The following is a 13,422-nucleotide window of genomic DNA, read 5'->3' as shown; positions in this document are numbered from 1 at the left end:
CCGCTTTATTTTAGATATAACCTATTTTTGTGAATTTCTGTCAAATTTTAAGTCTGCTAGTATATTGCCAACAAACCAAGCTATTCTGGTCAAGTCAAGCAGGCCTAGGCATGCACTCAAATGTTGTCTTGAGCCTGGGAATGCTTAGTCAGGCATTTAAAGATGTTAAGAATTTTCTTGGCAATTCTTTCTTTCTTTGGCTTGGCTTCGCGGACGAAGATTTATGGAGGGGGTAAAAAAGTCCACGTCAGCTGCAGGCTCGTTTCTTGGCAATTACAGAGCACCAAACTACATCCAGCTGATTGACAACATGCTTTAAGCCTACAAAACCATGAAGTGCATTCGCACTTGGACTTCTTCCCTGCAGATCTTGGTGCAGTCAGTGACAAACGCAGTGAAAGGTTTCACCAAGACATTGCGACCATAGAAAAATAGAATCAAGGAAACTGGAATCCATCAATACTGTCCAACTACTTTTGGACACTGGTATGAGAGGCATCAGATGCTGAGTACAAGCGAAAATCAGCAGCAAAATATTTTTAGGTCATTTGAACTAACGCAATGTGTCAGCATCATTATGCGATTAAACATGCTAAATTCAATAAAGGTTCATTTCATGTTTGTCCATCTTCCTACATGATATCGCAAATCTGAAATTATCTTTGTGTTCAGTTTGAAGTGGTCTATCATAATTCCCAAGTTTTTTTCAGGAAATGAACCTTTTGAAAAAATTTGTTGTCCAGTGATATCAGAGCAGAGTGGTTATGGTGGAACTATGCAAAACATTGATTTTGTTTGATCACCGCACCATAGGAAGAGCATGACTGACTGAAGTAAGTGAAAGGAATTTCATCAGGATGTGAGGTAAAACATGGCTGGGTCATTAAGACTGTGGATGATACAAAAGTTGGAGGAGTTGTGGATAGTGCTGAAGGTTGTTTAGGTTACAAAATTATATAGATAGGATGCAGAGTTGGGTGAAAAAGTGTTGGATGGAGTTCAATCCAGATAAGTGTGAGGTGATGCATTTTGGAAGGAGTGTGGATGAACAGCGGGACCTTGAGGTCCAAATCCATACATCCCTCAAGGTCACTGCACAGGTTGATAGGATAGTTAAGAAGGCCTAATTAATAGGGGGATTGAGTTCAGGAGTAGTGAGGTCATGTTGCAACTGTACAAATCTCTGTTTAGACCACACTATGGAGAGTGTGCAAAGGAGATTTACCAGGATGTTGCCTGGAGTGGAAAATATATCTTATAAGGCAAGGTTAGCGGAGGTGGAACTTTTCTTTTTGGAGCATAGAAGAATGAGAGGAGACTTGATAGAGGTCTACAAGATTATGAGAGGCATCAGATGGGGTGGACAGCCGGCACCAGTTTCCCAGAAATAGCAAACACCAGAGGACATATGTACAAAGTGAAGGGAGGGAGGTTTGGGGGAAAGACATCAGGGCTGTTTTCTTACACAGAGAGCTGTGGGTGCCTGAAATGCCTTGCCATGGATGGTGGTGCAGGCTGAAACATTATGGGCATTTAAGACACTCTTAGGTACATGGATGGAAGAAAAATAGATGGTTACAGGGAACGGAAGATTTAGTATTTTTTAAGGAATATATGGGTCAATACACCATCGCGGGTTGATGCACCATTGAGTACCGAAAGGCTTGTCCTGTGCTCTGGTGTTCTCTGTTCTATGTTCTAATGATTCTGCAGTAGAGAGAGAGGAGAGCACCAAGTTATTTGGAGTTCACTTATAAATGACCTATCATGGGCACACAACATCTCTTCACTTGTCAGGAAGGCACAACAGCGACTGCACTTCCTGAGAAGGCCGAAGTGGGCAAGGCTACCAGCTGCCTTCATGTCAACCTTCTACAGGGGCTCTATCAAGAGTGTCGTGGTTGGCTGCATCACCATGTGGTATGGTTACTGAAGAGAAATGGATCAGAGGTCAATCCGTGGGACAATAAGAGTGGCACAGAGGATCACTTCCTAATCGATATGATCTACCAGGATTGTTGCCTGAAGAGGGCATACAAAATCATTGAAGACACCTTCCACCCCGCACATAACATCTTTCAACTGCTCCAGTTGGAAAAGACATACAGGAGCACCTCCAGGCAGAAAAACAACTTCTTCCCACTGGTAGTGAAAATGCTGAATGACGAAACGAATTGCTCACACTAACTATCTGAGACAATATTTATTTATTTATTTGGATATATGAATACTTGTTTTGCATATGTATAGTTTGTCTGTTTGTGTGTTGTGTGTCTGTGTGTTTTGCACCAAGGACCAGAGAAGGCTATTTCGTCAGGTTGTACTTGTGCAATCAGATGACAATAAACTTGACTTGACTTGGAAGGGGATACTGATTTTGTTTTGCCTATCTTCCATGTGGATTTGTACAATTATGTGGAAACAGCAGTGGTAATATGTCTCCAGTGCTTTGAAATGCCTGCTGGAGATAGTACATGCCTCTGAAACATACAAAAGAGAAGGGATCACTGCTGCCTGGTTTGAGGTTGTGATTTTTAATTACTTGTTGTCAGATGGCTAAAGGCTAAACTGTTGTACTGCCAACTACGGTGAATTTCATCAACATCAACGTACATTGGCTAATTGCAAGGCCCTCAAGATAAAGAAAGAAGTCCTCATTTTCCAGGGTTTTATCATGAATTTTATTGTGGGGAAATATACTTCAGGGACAAGGTCATGAAGCAACTGAATTGAAGCCACAGCTGGTCCTGGAATATATGAGCACTGCAGCTCTGACATTCCCTCAATATTGCATGGAACAAAGCAAATTGGCTCAAGACTAGAATCTCTTGAGGCAGAAGGCAATAAGGATTTTCAAACCACTAAATGGATGGATGCACTTGGTTGCAAAGTTTAAGCATTCTTTTTGTCATCAATTTGTCAAATTTGAAAAGTTTTGGGTTATGGGTATTGTTCCAATTGATAGAGAACCTACAAAGTTCAATGTCCCTTTTATTGTCATGTAATATATATAATATACTTCAACTTTTGTTGGCTGTAAGGCAAACAAAGAGTTGCCATGAACATTGCCCTTCTCCCCCCCAAAAAATAAGAGAAAGAATAGCAAAACAGAGTCCCTTCAGAAACACTGAATGTCCATGGATTCTCTGCCACCACACAGACTCTGTTCAAACCATTGGCAGCCCGAGCTTTAGGTCCACTATGATCAGGAAGCCTTCAACTCTCAAGCCCCTTTGAGAGCTCCTTCTTGCCATCAGCACCCTCTTGAATCCTGTTTCCAATACCTGATTCTCATGACCAAGTCTCGAGTGGCTCACAGCCTGTTGAGTCCTTCCTTCAACTGCAACACCTCACAATTGGGTTAGTTCTCCAGCATTGTTCGGGATCCCCAGTCTGGAGCAGCTCAGGTTGTTACCTGAGCAAAAGAACAAAAAAGAAGGAATTAGTTCCAGCATAATTTAGTAAAGGATGGTAGAAATTAACCTGTATTTCCCCCTTCTGATTACCATCCAAGGGCCCCTGATGTCAAGAAACTTGGTGACCAGAGTCACCTGCAATGCTCCAAGGATGAAGTACTGATAGACAGTGCACAGTAACTTGGAAGAAATGAAGTAGTTTGAGGAAAGGAAAACCTAATGTTATTTAAAGTCTTCCTTCAAAGTGATAAGGACAAATAGTTTATTGGAAATACTGTACCACTTATAGTAAGTGTTGAGAATTGAGGAATAGTCAAGTTTTACAAATATTCTGCTAGTTAGAATATTATCTGCTTCTGCAGGAGCTATCTCATAACAGACTGGTTGAAAAATATTTCATGAAAATGACATGTTCAGAGTTATTTTTGTGATTGTATCAAGAATTCAGGACCTTTTTTAATTCTTTTGCATATCATCTGAGCAGCACAGTTGGTGTAGCAGTTAGTGCAACGCCTTTACAGTGCCAGCGATAGGAACTGGGGTTCGAATCCCACATTGTCTGTAAGGAGCTTATACATTCTCCCTGTGTCTCTGTAGGTTTTCCCTATGGTCCTCAGTTTCCTCCATTCTAAATGTACTAGGTCATTTGAGTGTAAATTAGGCAGCATGGACTTGTGGGCCGAAATGGCCTGTAACTGTGCTATATCTCTAAATTTAAATTTAAAAAATGTATCTACAGAATAGGAATAACCATTTATTTAGTCTGCATCATTATTTGCTCTGCGTAAGGCCTTCTGTCACCATAATTCATCTCACTGTATTTTAACAGATTCATTTATTTCTCCTTTGTAATTTTTCTCCCTTTTCTTTAAATGCATCCACATTATTTTCCTCAAATACAATTTGTCATGACAAGTTCCCAATTCTGATTATACCGAGTAAAGAAATTTCCCAGCATTTTTTTTATTGGATTTATTAGTGACTATCTTATATATTGGGACTTGAATCCATTATAAAAGCAGTTACAGTACAACTTCGATTATCCAAATGGCCGGGATCGGGCCTATATAGAATAAACATTATTTTTGGATAACTGGTCATTTTTTAAAAGCAGCCCAACAGCAACAGTAAATCACTTGTATCAATGTTTAAACATCAACAAACAACAAGGAAAGGCTTTTTAAGCATTAAAATAATGTTTAATTCTCACCAAAAAATGCTATCCGCAACGCTGCTGCCAATCACCAACATTTCCCAACTGCAGCCGCTGATATCCGACATGTCCCACCGCTTTGCTGATCGCTGGAGAGGCTTCCCAGGCTGATGGAACACACACTGGCAAGTCGATGGGCTCCGGTCTCCCCAGTCACTGGAGCTCACAACGACAATGTGCAAGTCCCGATTCCGAATCCTCCCCAGGCCTAAGGGAGTCTAGTGTGAGTGTGTGGTAGAAGGCCAAGGAGAGGGTTCAGAGTCAGTGTCGGGAGCTCTGGTGTGCCAGGGAGGGAGGGAAGGAAAGAGGAGAGAACGTCACTGACCCGATGTCCCACCTGCCCGGGAGGCTGCTCTCCTTGATGCCAGGACAAGGGATTCTTCCGACCGCTTGTGCTGGGAGATAGTGGAATACAGTTTGAGAGGGAGAGTTGAAGAAAAAAGTCAATAGGGGAAGATTTAAAAAATCAATCAAAAGAGAGAGAGAGAGGCAGGAGTTACCTGAAATGAGAACAATCGTCATTCTAATTTCAAGCTGGGTGAATTTTTTTTCAACCTGTGAGGTCAGTTTGGCTCCAAAAAAATTTCAAAAAATCTGATTTCACATAATTGGAGTTGTACTGTACTTAGTATAATTAAGATTTGTCCTTCCTTCACACAGGTGTTGGGTTTGATATTGACAAATTCTGAAATATAGATGTAAGCATCGTAATGGAGAGATGTGAGTGTCTATTGATGAGTCTTTCCACTTGAGTTGCTGCTGGATGAAAGATCTGAAAAACTTAAGTACAGTATTTCATTTTCCACAGATGCTGAGTGACCTGAATATATCCTTCATATTCTGCTTTTATTTCAGATCTGAAGTTTTTTCTGGAACTTGTTTCATCATACAATGCCACTCCCATACTGCCCTGTTTGTCCTCAGCCTTCTCCATTACTACAGACTGGCTAACACAATAGTATTATTTCTTGTGGTGTTTTATTTCAAACATTGTGTTTGCAGCTAAAAATTTGCTCTGACAGCTCAAAAAAAATTTTGACAGTGGAAGGTGTGACGCTCTCCTATTTTTCAATTCATTTTATTTGTGTTGGACTGTCCCTTTAAGAGAACAGATTTAAACAAACCTTGCAAGTTTTGGAAAGTGACTGTGAAAAGGGCTGGAGCCTTCAAAGACCGCATGTTCTTCACTTGATACATTTTGTTCAATGAAGGGAAGAAGCATTGGAAAAGCCAGGGACAAAGACCATGTGACCAGCTTATTTGAAAAGACTGAACATATTGTTCAGGAGTCTATTTTAAGGAAGCAGCACAAGAGTATGAGCTCTTCAACTTCCTTTGTGAGATTGAGAAACCCACTTGACCTCGTTATGGTTATAGACATATTGTCAAGAGTTCTTCCTGTTAGTATAGAGCAGGGGTGTCAAACTCAAATTCATGGAGGGCCAAAATTAAAAACTTGGACTAAGTCGAGGGCCGAACTAAATATTTATTGAAAATTTTCAACAACATCTGCATGTTTTCTCTTCTTTCAACATATGTAATGTTAAACTTTTTCTTATTAAAATAAATGTTTAATAATAGTTTTGGATAAACTCTTTCCAGAAGCATTAACAAATGAGAAATAAAATATTCAATAAATAATATTTCTCTATAGAGGATTTGTCAAATGTTGCTAGTGTGCTGTCAAATAGTAAAATCTGAGGGCTATTGAGAATGTGGGAGAATAACATGATTCCTGAAACAATCAAATGGGTGACTGTTTGTGGGCATGAACTCTAGCAGGGTTATTTGCCATGCCCTTTTTCCATTGGTACAGATATCCTTTGATTTACACACTTTTCAAGTTTTATGCCTAATGAGCTTGTGTCCAGGTGCAGGACCATTTTCAACCAGGAATATATTTATCACTGTGACATGAAACTATTGGAAGATCATTTTATCATGAGATTAAACTTCATAATACTTACTCAGGCCTGTGTGCGGGAGGGCGGGGTTTGCGGGCGATCGGGTTGGACAACGACAGTGCAGGGGCATCGGCTCTCGCTGCAGGGCGGCATCTCGGCGGATCAGCGGCCCCCGTCACCGTGAGTCGCGGATCGGCCTGCGGCAGGGAGGGGGAGTGGGCAACAGTCCTGGCGAGGTCAGGCCTGAGGCCTCCGGTTCCGGGCGCTGGGAAGCGGCCATGGCTTCCCCTGACACCGGCCAGGCCCCAAAACCAGAGTCCACGGTGAGACCCTGCAACGCAAACAGAGGAGGTGGGGGCGATTAGCAGGCTGACGCCAATGCATTCTGGGATTTGTTGTATTACTGTGCATGCACTATACTGGCGCGGCGGCCAGCGGGCCACCTCTAATACATTTTTGAAATGATCTTGCGTCCAAATATAATTATATCGCGGGCCAGAGTTTGACATGTGTGGTATAGAGGGATGAGAGACCATTTTGACTGACCCATGAAAAGAGTTTTAAAGTTGCAGAAGAAATACTGAACTCTACTCAATTGACCCATGCAAAAGGTTCTCTATTGGCAGAAGAAATATTGCACTCTACTTCGACTGACCCACAAAAAGGGTTCTAATTGAAGAAGAATGCACTCATCTATAAAGGACGTTTCTCTGAAGCACCTCAACAAGGTTGTCATGAGTAATCAATGATCTGTCACCCCCAGTCTCTTTCACCCACTTCAGGAACTGCTAACTTCATCCTTAAGCTTGCATGTCTCACCCATCTTAAAACCTGCATGTCTCACCCTTCCAAGGTCTGTGTGTTTCAACCATCTTAAAGCTTGCATGTCGCATCAATTTCAAGCCCACGTGTCCTCACTGAATTTCCAAAACTGAACTTTGAGCTGCCTTCCCAGAATGGAGCCTTGAGCTGTAGTGGCTTGGGGTAGTCCACACACACACACACACACACACACACACACACACACACACACACACTGATATATTCGCGCATAGTTAGAGTTTAAGCTAGATAAGTGTAGATAAATTTAGTTAAGTTTAGATGAATGTGAATAAATTAGAGAAAGTGTTATGTCATTGTTAATTAATAATTGAAATTATTATTTTAAATATAACTCCATATGTATTCATTTTTAATCACTGCTATTAGGTATATAACAATAGGGACTTGGGGGTCCTCATGCAGGATACCCTAAAGGTTAACCACCATTTTGGATCAACAGCAAAGAAAGCGTGTGCTATGTTGACATTCATTTCAAGAGGTATAGTGTATAAGAGTGTGTTGATGGGGCTCAATGGGACACTGGTGAGACCTCATCTAGAGTTTAAGCATTATTTTTGAATCATTATTTCTAAGGCTTCCATCTGTTCCAATTGATAAAGAACCTACAAAGTTCAATGTCCCTTTTATTGTCACATAATAATAAATAAAAATGTAATATACATAATATACTTCAACTTTTGTCAGCTGTAAGGCAAACAAAGAGTTGCCATGAACATTGCCCTCCTCCCTCCCCCAAAAAAGGAGAAAGAATAGCAAAACAGAGTCCCTTCAGAAACACTGAATGTCCATGGATTCTTCTCCACGCTCCCATAGCCTCTGCCACCACACAGTCTCTGTTCAAACCATTGGCAGCCCGAGCTTTAGGCCCACTATGATCAGGAAGCCTTCAACTCTCAAGGCCCTTTGAGAGCTCTTCTTGCCGTCAGCACCCTCTTGAATCCTGGTTCCAATACCTGATTCTCATAAGCAGTTTTGGACCCCTTATCTTAGAAGGGATGTACTGATGTTGGAAAGAGTTCTGAGAAGATTTAAGAGGATGATTCCTGGAATGCAAGGGCTTACATGAGAAACGGTTATTGGCTCTTGGACTGTATTCATTGGAATATAGAAGAATGAGATGGGATCTCATAGAAACAATTTGAATGCCAAAAGGATTAGACAGAGTAGTTGTGAATAAGATGTTTCCATTGGTGGGTGAGTCCAGGACAGGAGGGCCTGGAATTAGAGGGTACCCATTTAAAAGAGATGAGAAGAAATTTCTTGGATTTGTGGAATTAATTGCCACATACAGCTGTAGAGGCCAGATTATTGGGGGAGTTTAAGGAGCTATCTAATTAATCAGGGTATCAAGGGATAGGGGGAAAAGGTTGGAAATTGGAACTAGATGTGAGAATGGTTTAGCTCATGGTGGAGTGGTGGAGCGGACTCGATGGGCCAAATGGCCCACTTCTGTTCTTTTATCTTGTGACAAATTGGAGGAGAATGTATCTAGAGGCTTCAAGCCAAGATTCTGATAAGAATCTATGTCTTCAGGGAAACGGGAAGTGTACAATGGAGTAAAGCTAATATATTTTCATCTATATTTTCATAGCTGCCTCTACCTTGTTAATTCTGAATGCTGAAGCACCTGTTGATCAAATGAGATTCAAGGAACATTTACCACTTGCATTCGTTGCAGTGTAGGTGGTGTTTGAAATTTTATTGGTACTTCCTTCAAATGTTGATTGCACCTTTTTTAAAGATTTATTGACAAAATTGTTTGATTTTTCATATTGTGAGCATGTTTGTTGAGCTAGATTTTTTGAAGGTATGGGCACCTAAAATCTACACCTAATGAAAATTAAAAACTTTTAATTTTATCATGATCAGCAAAAGCCCAGTTCTTTGCAGATGATTACAAACAAGTGCAATTACTGTCAGGCAGGCTGTTTAATTATCTGGGCTGAGCTGCTACATGGAGGAATGTTCATCCATTCTGTTACAACACTGTAGCCACAGGCTATCTCTGCTTGTCTGCCTTTACATATGCACAAAAACTTATGGCTAGAAATAACTTTCCCACACCTTCAATATGGGTGTTTTTGGACAACATTAGAATTTATTTTTGCTGTCAGTCATAAATTAATAATCAATATTTCATTTAAAAAAAATTGAAACCCAAGAAGTGCAAATTTTAACATGCAACATGATTTAGATATTATATCTGCCAAAAGTGATTTGGTTCTGGAAGTAGTTCCCGCCTTCTGCTTTGTCAGAGATTTCATGCTCCCCTTGTAAACAGTAGATGATTTAAAACCTGTTTCAAAGATAAACTTTCCCATTGTCATTAATGAGAATGGATAATACTGAGTGACAAGTGCATTTGGAAATGCACAGAAAGAGCTGCTAGGTTTGTCAAAGCATTTTGCTTCAGGCATTGGACTTAGGCCTTCTCTGCTTTGGTTGATTTTTCAAATATTTTATTTTTAGAAGACTGCAAGGAGAAAAGAACAATTATTCTGCACAAGTGTTTTTAACGTCATGTGAGAAATATGATTTTTAAAGTGCCAGATGAATTCTCTAGTTGCTTTATTGAAGGTTATTTTTAATGGTTAAAAGGTGCAAACTGATTACTGCATCCATCCTATCCCATTGTAATGTCAAGGATGAAGACAAAAAGAATGAGGGCATTAATGCACTTAATTTACTCAATCTAACATCATAAAGTATTTCACTTCAGGGAAAAACATTAAAATTTAATAAATATTCAAAATTTATTATTTTTTTCCCTCTAAAACAATAACAAACAATCACCATCAGTTTCCATTTTAAAGATACAATTGGTCATTTTTCTTTTGAGGCCCGATTCAACATTGCCTGGCTGATAACCAAATTGTGTCTCCGTATGGCTTCTTGACACTAATAATGACTGAGTTTCTGTTCGTTTGCGTGCAAGATTTCCCAAGCGGCGGTTTGGGGCTGGGATAAACTATCTATCATGATTGCATACAACTAATCTGCTTCATCCAACCCGCCCAATGATTGAAATTGCATTTGACAATTCACCTCTCCTTGGCGTGCCTGTGGTGCGCATAGCTGCAGACCATCCCTGGAAGGACATAGCAACTACTCCATATGCTGGGATTGTTTTATTTTTTATCAAGAGACCTTTAGCCAACAGAGGCAGAGAAGAAAAAAAGAAGCAGCCCGATTTGTAGATCATTGTATCTTTAAAACAAAGTAACTTGCCCACATGTCAGAATAAATTGCCACAAATAAATTCTGAAAGCTGCTTCCAGATTACTGAATCAGAATGTTTAAGCAGGTGACAAAAATCATCCAAATTAGTTTTAGCCTATTAAACCTTTCATGTTCTATATCAGACGATATAATGTGAAGTGCTGTTTTAGGTTTGCAATACAGAACATGCAATAACAATTCCGTTTTAAAGACTTGCAATGTAAATATTTAGGAAAACGACAAGAAAATGTTCATCTGGATCTGCTGATTGAAACAAACTCTTGAATAGCTGGATCACTTAAATGTTTGTGGAAATAATTTTTAAGGAAAACATTATGCAACATCAAAGCTTGCCTGTGCTAAACAAAGAGCATTTTGACTGACAGTCATTTATATTTTTAATTTATGATGAAATTAATATTCTTGGTTTTACATGTATTGAAAATTTAAATTTAACATTGTGATGGGAATACTCTCTGCTGAGTGTCATCCCATAGAGAACATGAGATTAAAGTGATTTCATCAACTAAAGGGCAGCACAGTTAGCATATCTGTTAGCGCAGAACTATTACAGTGCCAGTGACCTGGGTTAGGATCCTGCGGTGTCAGTAAAGAGTTTATACATTCTCCCTCTGTGTACGTGGGTTTCCACTGAGGTCTCCCTTTTCTCTATAGACAGCACTTACTGGGACCGCTGTGTAACTAGGGCTCAAGGAATTAAAGAAGACCTTTTCCATCCAGTGCACAATATCTTCAACACTCTACCATCAACAAGAAGGCACAAGGGCATCAAGATTGCCAGGCTAGGCAATAGCTTCTTCCCACAGGCCTCAAACCTGATGAACAGTATCCCATAACCGTGAAAATCATCCCAAATATTTATATACATTTAGTTTTATTATTTATGTGATGTCTATGTACTGTGGATTGTGTGTTTTTGTGTTGGCACCATGGTCTGGAGAGATGGGTTGTATATGTACAATCACATGATAACTTGAACTTCTCCCAAAAGGAATATAAAAACACATGCACATTACATTAACATGGACCATTATTGGTGTTAGATTCCTTTCTTTGGGAACCCTTGATTATGGTGGGTCTTTGTCCTTGTAAGACACTAGCATCGTATATTTGAGTAAAAAAAAGTGTTCTCCTCTTGCTGGAGGTTCCATTGGGAACCACCAGCCATCTCTTCCTTTCTTCATCCACTTCATGTCAACTTCCACCTCGATCTCAAACTCACTTGGTCCATCTCCGATAACACGATCCCCTTCCTGGATCTCTCTGTCTCCATCTTGGGGGTAACACTCTCCCCTTCCTGGATCTCTCTGTCTCCATCTTGGGGGACCAGCTTTCCACTGACGTATATTACAAATCCCACAACTACCTGAACTACACTTTCTCTTGCCCTGCCCCCTAGAAGGATTCCATCCCCTTCTCTCAATTTCTCCGTCTCCACTGCATCTGTTCCCAAGGTGAGGTCTCCAGTCCAGAGCTTCTGAAATGTCTGCTTTCTTCCACAAACATGGCTTCCCCTCCACCACTATCAACTCAGCCCTCACCCGCATCTCCTCCATTTCCCACTCATGTGCCCTGGCCCCCTCTTCCCCCAGACGCAATAAACAGAATCTCCCTCATTCTCGCCTACCACTCCACCAACCTCCACATCCAACACATCATCCGCCAGAATTTCCAGCACTTACTACAGGATCCCACCACCAAACACATTTTTTCCCTCTTCTCCCCTCTCGGCCTTCCACAGCGACTGCTCCCTCACAATTCCTTGTGCACTAATCCCTCCCCACCCATCGCACCCCCAGCACCTTCCCTGTGCCCGCAAGAGGTGCAACACTTGCACCCGTACCTCCTCCCTCATCTCGGTCCAGGGCCCCAAACAGGCCTTTCACGTGAAGCAACACTTCACTTGTACATCCAGAGGACATGTTTATTGCATCCAGTGCACCCTTTTATGGCATTTTCTACATCGGAGAAACTGGTCGCAAATGGGAAGATCGCTTTGCTCGGCACCTCCAGTCCATGCAACCACAGCAACCTCCCAGTGGCTAACCATTTCATTTTGTGTAACACTCCCTCACTCACATCTGTTCATGGCCTTATGTACTGTCCCATCCTGACCACCCTCAGATTGGAGGAAGAACACCTTATTTTTTGGCTTGGCACCCTCCAGCCACATGGCATGAACAGTGACTACTGCTTTCCCCTCCCCCTTTCCTGTCCTTCCAGTTCTTACGCCTGCACAGCCCTACCATTCCCCCCCTCCCCCTCATTGTTGCTATCCCCTCCCTCCTTTCTCCACCTATCATCTGCCTTGCAACCTACTCTTTTGTTCGGATGCTTGCCAGCATTTTCGCATACTTTGATGAAGGGCTCAAGTTCGAAATGTCGGTTCTGTATCTTTGCCTTTGCTACATAAAGGACACTGTTTGACCTGCTGAGCTTCTCCAACATTTTGAGTTTTTACTTCAACCACAGTATCTACAAAATTTTGTAGTTTACTTCTCTTCCTTTCTGCTCAGCTTGTTTCTATGTTCAAAGCTTATGCAATAAAGCATGAAATGGAGATGTGAGCTAGAGATTGGTTTATATTCAGTCTTGGATTCACTACTGAGACTAGAGAGAACACAGCCTCATATACTTCGACTTTGCATGGATAGCTCAATCCAATTTATTTGAATGGGCAGAAGTGCTGGAGAAACTCAGCAGGTCCCACAGCATCCTTAGAAGGCAAAGATATATAACTGACATCTCGGGCCTGAGCCCTTCATCAAGTCTTATTGTTGGTTACTTCAAGGTCTAGGTCGAGGTG

The 13,422-nt window shown here is 41.1% G+C and overlaps 1 protein-coding gene and 1 long non-coding RNA gene across 8 annotated transcripts in view; one reads left to right on the top strand and one right to left on the bottom strand.

The window, feature by feature from the left end:
- Positions 1-13,422, top strand: part of elp4 (elongator acetyltransferase complex subunit 4) — a 261,465-nt gene that overhangs the window by 140,420 nt on the left and 107,623 nt on the right. The gene's annotated exons all lie outside the window — the stretch shown is intronic.
- LOC138745651 (uncharacterized) overlaps positions 1-13,422 on the bottom strand; it is a 58,711-nt gene that overhangs the window by 25,899 nt on the left and 19,390 nt on the right. Inside the window, exon 2 of the long non-coding RNA XR_011346390.1 lies at positions 3,285-3,415. This is a non-coding gene — a long non-coding RNA (uncharacterized lncRNA). The remainder of the gene's footprint in view (positions 1-3,284; positions 3,416-13,422) is intronic.

The sequence above is a fragment of the Narcine bancroftii genome, chromosome 1 (assembly GCF_036971445.1).
Source record: "Narcine bancroftii isolate sNarBan1 chromosome 1, sNarBan1.hap1, whole genome shotgun sequence".
Taxonomy (NCBI): domain Eukaryota; kingdom Metazoa; phylum Chordata; class Chondrichthyes; order Torpediniformes; family Narcinidae; genus Narcine; species Narcine bancroftii.
This window is presented reverse-complemented; position numbering and strand designations above follow the sequence as displayed.